The sequence below is a fragment of the Berghia stephanieae genome, chromosome 11 (assembly GCF_034508935.2).
Source record: "Berghia stephanieae isolate SIO BIC M18660-M18661 chromosome 11, UCSD_Bste_1.3, whole genome shotgun sequence".
Lineage (NCBI taxonomy): Eukaryota > Metazoa > Mollusca > Gastropoda > Nudibranchia > Aeolidiidae > Berghia > Berghia stephanieae.
The window spans coordinates 34,549,058-34,555,730 of record NC_088370.1 but is presented as its reverse complement, the minus strand read 5'-3'; positions in this window follow the sequence as shown (position 1 = coordinate 34,555,730).

The window sequence follows — 6,673 nt, the reverse complement described above, 5'->3', positions numbered from 1 at the left end:
GTGAATATATTACGTAACTTATGATGATATAATGTCAGGTTCGTAAGGTTACATTTCTATGCAGTTGACAGGCGTGGGTGCTATATTCCTCCAATAATGGGCTCAGGCTCGTAAAGTTCCACTTCCAGGCAATTGAGAAGGGGTTATTCAGATGTTTCTTCGACAGCGGGTTAGGGTTGGGGTTAGGGGTTAGGGTTAGGGTTGGGGTTGGGGTTGGGGTAAGGGAGCGTTCACATATTACGTCATCAGCTAGGGGGGGAGGGGGGGTCTACCAAATGTTGACATGTGTTGACATGGGGGGGGGGGGAGACCCAAGATGATGTCATCAAAACATAGGCAAATTAAGCCTATTTCAAAGTTTGTTCCTTTCAAAACAGCTAAAGATAAATTGCTATGATGAGTATTGCCCATCTCTCAAGAAACAAAATGGGAAAGGGGTATCACTTCTCAAAGGCGAACTTGCCCTAAATGTTCATTGTATCACTCCTCGATCACAGCAATGAAAGACCATTCACGAAAATGCGGCATACATGAAGAACAGCAAATGGGAGAAAATGATGACGATGAAGATGAAATTGATGATACTATTTATAGTACATTGCCAGAGGTCCAAGGCAGAAACATTTTTGAATCAATTAATTTTATGTTTGGAAATTGAAACAGAAATTCATTCCACTAAAAGACTAATATGCTATAAAATAATTTGCCTCCTATACTATTTTAAATTACACTTTCTGAATTTTTTTTAATAGCACCTGCACCAAGTAACCTAATTTAAATAATGTTTGTTAGATTTTATCTTTGCAAATTTAAATTTTATGTCCCCATTGTATCGTAAAACATAAATTATCAAGTTTCTGAAATTAATAAAATGTCTGAATGTGTTTTATCAAACGTTGATAATCAATGTTTATGGTTTGAAAAACGAATAATAAATATTGTGAAATTAAAGTTATTTTTAGTTTTTATTAAATTAGATGACGTCATCATCTGTTGGGGGGGGGGGGGGGGGGTCAGGTCAATGATGACAAGTGATGACTTGGGGGAGGGGGGGGGGGGTCTAAAAAGGGCAAATTTTTGATGACGTAATATGTGAACGCTCCCTAAGGGTTAAGGGTTAGGGTTAGGGTTAGGGTTGGGGCCAGGGTCAGGACAAAACTAAGTAATCTAATTCCAAGACAAAGACAGAAAGCCATTGGAAAACAGGTATAGGGGTATAGAAGACGAAGCAAGTACCTCCCTGTCCAGTATGTGCGTAATTGGAAAACAGGTATAGGGGAATAGAAGACGCAGCAAGTACCTCCCTGTCCAGTATGTGCGTAATTGGAAAACAGGTATAGGGGAATAGAAGACGCAGCAAGTACCTCCCTGTCCAGTATGTGCGTAATTGGAAAACAGGTATAGGGAATAGAAGACGCAGCAAGTACCTCCCTGTCCAGTATGTGCGTAATTGGAAAACAGGTATAGGGAATAGAAGACGCAGCAAGTACCTCCCTGTCCAGTATGTGCGTAATTGGAAAACAGGTATAGGGGAATAGAAGACGCAGCAAGTACCTCCCTGTCCAGTATGTGCGTAATTGGAAAACAGGTATAGGGGAATAGAAGACGCAGCAAGTACCTCCCTGCCCAGTATGGGAGGTCGGGAACCTCACCCAGTCTCAAATTCATAATAATCTTGTCAGCAACCAAAAAGCTAAAGTGATAGAATTTAAACATTCACTCAATCTCTGTTTTGTTTTGTTTTTAAGGGTTTTACTGCTTGCAACACATTTAGGTTATATCAGCGCCAGTAAAAAGGAAGAAAATTGGATAGTAAAAAGTTATAGAATTACAATTAAAGCACCCAAGAAAAAGTAAGACATAGGGGAACTGGGAACAAATAGATGTAGATTCCAAGAGCATACCACCAATGCACCTAGTTTGAGATCACCTATAAGTCTCATCCAGACACAAGCACAAAATCCAACAAAGAAGAATACACTCAAATGCTTGCATTATACATTAAAAATAACAAATATAATAACATATAACAGAGAGGTGATTTACAAGGAAAGAAATATCATCTCCCAAAACAATAACTATGCATTTGACTGTTTCCCTCCCAGCTAGGACTCCGGCCAGGGCCAGGACAAAACCCAGTAATCTCATGCCAAGACAAAGACAGAAAGCATGTTGGAAAACAGATATAAGGGGATAGAAGACACAGTATGTACCTCCCTGCCCACTATGGGAGGTCAGGATCCCCACCCAGTACTCAATCTCTTCCTAGCAGAAAATTATACACAATGTGAATGGTCATATGCTACGGGAAGAAACTCACATACAAACTCACAAATGGAGAGATGATTTACAATATCTTAACTTGTTTTTTTTTTAATTTTAAATATCGTATCTTAAAACAAACTTGTAAGCAGCAGTCAGAACACCAAAGTGACAGAATATAAAATTCCACTGAGTCACTTCCCTGCCACGGTTTACATGTTAGACCGTAGCCGTCGTTAACATATAGCCTGACACTAGAACCCTCTAGGACTGGGAGTTTGACGTCATTGTTTAGGTTTGTGTAGCGTCGAGTGGGTTGTTGTTATTATTAATAGAGATCAAGGAAACAAGTTATTTCATTGGTTGAACTATTGAATACAACTCTCGATGTGTTTTCATTTGTGGCCAAAGACTGGCATTTTGACATCATTTTTTGGTCAGTGTCAGGTTATAACTTTACGATGGCTACGGTTAGACACCCTGATGCCACCATAATTCTAAATCCTGTTCTGGAACCCTGGGAAGACATATATACAAACTGACATGAAGAGATGGTTTACAATATCCTTAACTCTCTCCTTACCATACATTTTCAAAATTTTACCCAAAATTTTACACCCACCCTGGAAAAAAAAAAGCAAAAAGCACATTCTATATATATAATATTCTTCAGCTAAATACGCTCTACAAGACAGTGTCAAATTTTTATAGCCTTAACAAAATATTCTCTTTAAACGATGTGATGTAGAAAAGACATCAGTTGGTCAGAAGAGGGTTAACTCACTCAATCCTAGAGATTTTCGCTACTTTTCAAAATTGGAAAAAATGTATTAAAAATGAGCACGTAGATAGATAGTTTTATTCAACTATCATTAACATGCAAAAACTAAAAACATTAGCTTTGATACTACGTCTATAATTTGTCTCATAAAAATGTAATAAATAGGCATAGCGTAAAAGTTACCAGGGTAAACTACGGATATAGTCGGTGTTAGGTTTTTATGTTTGTTTGTTGCTTTAGGTCTCTTCCAACACAATTGAGGTTATATGAGAGACCGCTGAAACAAAAAAACAAGCAATCTAACAAAAATAGTACAAATGTCAATCAAAATCATAACCTAAAGATATCATAAGCTAAATTATAAATAACCAAGAACAAACAGGCAGAGGATTTACAGGAAAAAAATATCCCCTGTCAAAAATACAATCACAAACCAAAGAAGCAGGATAGGCTAGTAAAGGGAAGAAGAAACGACATCACTATCGGATCGTACACCCATGCGAACATCATAGGTATATGATTCAAGGGTGATGCTCCCATCCAACCACCCGCTCGGTGTTAGGGTTGAGTGATTTAAAACAAAACGTGTCAAAACAAAAAAGAAGTCCTAACCAACCATTCACTGGTGGACGAAGAATAGACTGTAAATATGTAACCATCATCGGTTATGTGGTCTAGTGGTATGGCACTCGCCTTTGGATCAGAAGGTTCTGGGTTTGAATCCTGTTCTGAGCGGCACATAGTACTAATAGTAGTAGAAGAGTCCTCTGAAAAGGCTTTTTACTCGCATTCTCCCACCATACTCCAGTGTAAAATGAGTAGCTGGCCGTTCACAGCATTGTCTCTCTCTTGGAAAAATTGTCATATCGCCTTAAAGTAATGTTTCGTCCTACAAGTTAAGTGTTGATGTTGGCTAGGGATCCCTTGTAAAGCACTTTACAGTACAGGGGGTCCTTAGCCAACAGCAACACTTTCACTTAACATGTAGGACGAGACATGACCTGTTAGTGTTAGGTGATATAACTATTTTTCCCACAGAGACAGAAGCTGTTAACGGCCATGTACTCATTTTACACCCGAGTACGGTGAGAGAATGTGAGTAAAGAACCTTTTCCAAGCACCACTCAGAGTGGGACTTGAACCCAGGACCCTCCGATCCGAAGGCGAGTGCCACACCACATGACCACATAGCCACACAGGTTCACCCCGACAAAACATTGTTTCGAGGCTGTGTGTCATATATTTCGTTTGAAGCTGGTCTAATTTATAAAAATCTTCTTCAAGTACCAAGTCTGTGCCAGACATCAGTGATCATGGTACGCCATTCATCTCTCTGATCAGATAACCTCAAAAAACTAATATTACTCTTCTCTTTCTTTGTCACCCAGCTGTTCAAACTATTCAAATATGTTTATCTTGGTCTACCTTTACTCTTTTTACCTTGTATCTTTCCTGTGAGAGCAAGATGTTCAATACATTTATGTCGATTTAGGTGCCCTAAAAATTGCATTTGTCTTTTTCTTATTGTACGAATTAGTCACCTTTTAGTTTCCGCTTGCTTTAATACTTCTTCATTAGTTTTCTTCTCTCTCCGTGAGATTCTTAACATCCTTCTAAGAAACCAAATCTCTGCTGACTCCAGTTTCTTTCTAATTTCTAATGTCTTCTGTAATTGTCCAACTTTCACAGCCATATAATAATACTGACCATATATAGGCCTTCAAAACCCTATGAATTAAAAAAATACACCATGAACTTGAAAAGAACTCTCACCGTCAAATGATTCAACTGTTACCTTCTGTTCAAATAGTCAACTATTCATTTTAAAATTATAAGACATGGTTCAACGGATATTTTGAGGGAATTCATTTTTTTTTTTAAACTTCTTTTTCCTCTCATTTACCTGTCGCTTAATCATTTTTTATTTACTACTAAATTTTTGTTTTTAAAAATACTCTTCCAAACAAGGGGCATATTTCTTTCGAGAGATAAGAACCGTTCTGGTTCGAGTCACCATAAAGATGACATCCATATATCAGGGTTACAGATTCAGAGGGAAAAAAAAATTAAGTGAACCTTTATGTGAAAACATTGAATGACTCTATCAGAATACTGAACTTCACAACAAGCCATTACCTACCTACTTACCTTCAAATAAATTGGAAAATATACAGTTTTTTAACTTACTGATTTCTTTCATAAATACTACCTCATAAAAGTAAGTGGAGCTGGCACTTTTACACTCACTTCATTTCTATTTCGTAAATACATCAACCCTGATAAGGTCAAGGACAAGGTGATTTGCTCAAGACTCATGACCATGGGTGCCAGCAGGAAGAAGTGCTGAAACCTGAAACTAAAATCTCGACACTTTGCCAAACCTGAAAATGTTCCTACTGAAAAGGCGGCCTAAACTTTACTCTTATTTCATCACCGTTTTTATACCATTATTAAATGATTACACAGCAAACATATTGACACAATGAGGAAATTAATTTGATTTTAAAACCAACGTATAATACATAGTGAAATACTCACAGTGCAGTTGTCTCTCTCTAGGGGAGCCAAAGAACAGAGAGAGACAGAGAGTACCAGATGCTATTAGGTTATTTTACTCAAAACTGAATCCGGAGGTATTTGACTTCGAGATATCGCGAAACCGGAATTCTGTCATGAACCGGAAAACTGGCACCCATGCTCAAGGCTGCCCAGCATTGCTGTGGGAAGCAAACCTGGTAGCTCCTGATTACAAGGCAAAGACAATGCCATTGTAGCAAATAGGATTCAACAGTCGTAACGTCACTTCCCTCGTAATGATGCATAGTAACTTAGTAACTGGTTCTAAACTATAGGAGCAATGGCAGACGCCCTTATGAAATAATTTTCCAACGAGCATTAAAAGTGTATCCAGAGGAGAAAAACATTGTCAATCTGATCATGTTTTGACTTTTATATATTCTGATCACATGACATGTGAAAAAGTTCTAGCCAGCATGAGGAATAAAAGGTACTGATTTTCTTTGTTTAGAACCAAGCTGCTGGTTGCTAGTTGGAAGTGACATCAGACTATTGAATCCTATTACTCCTTACCATCAAGGATTATTTTCCATTCCAATGTGCCACACATACCTTTTATTATAAAGGACTATTATTTCCATTTGGCATCTTTCACAACCAGCTGCAAATGCCTGTTTGTCCATGGCTATCGCAAACTTACAGCCTGACACTGACCAAAAAATGACGTCAAAAGACAAGTCTTTGGCCACAAAAGAAAGAAAAAATTGTGAGTTGTATTCAATAGATCAACCAATGGGATCACTTGTTTCCATGAGCTCTACTAACGTCAACTTACTAGACGTTCCACAAAACCTAAAAACTGATGTCAAACTATAAGTCCTAGAGGGTTCTAGTGTCAGGCTATATGCTAACGATGGCTACGGTTTGTCCCAGTATTTTACTTTCTAATAAGGGGTGATACGTAAAACCAGAAACGTCTGGAAACGACTGGTTATGGAAAGTCACTGGTGCACTCCTCACTGCTGCAACTTTCCATGACCGTTTCGTTGTTTTCGCTCGTTTCCGGCATTACATATCACCCCAAATAAGCTGACGATAAATACTATAAAACCA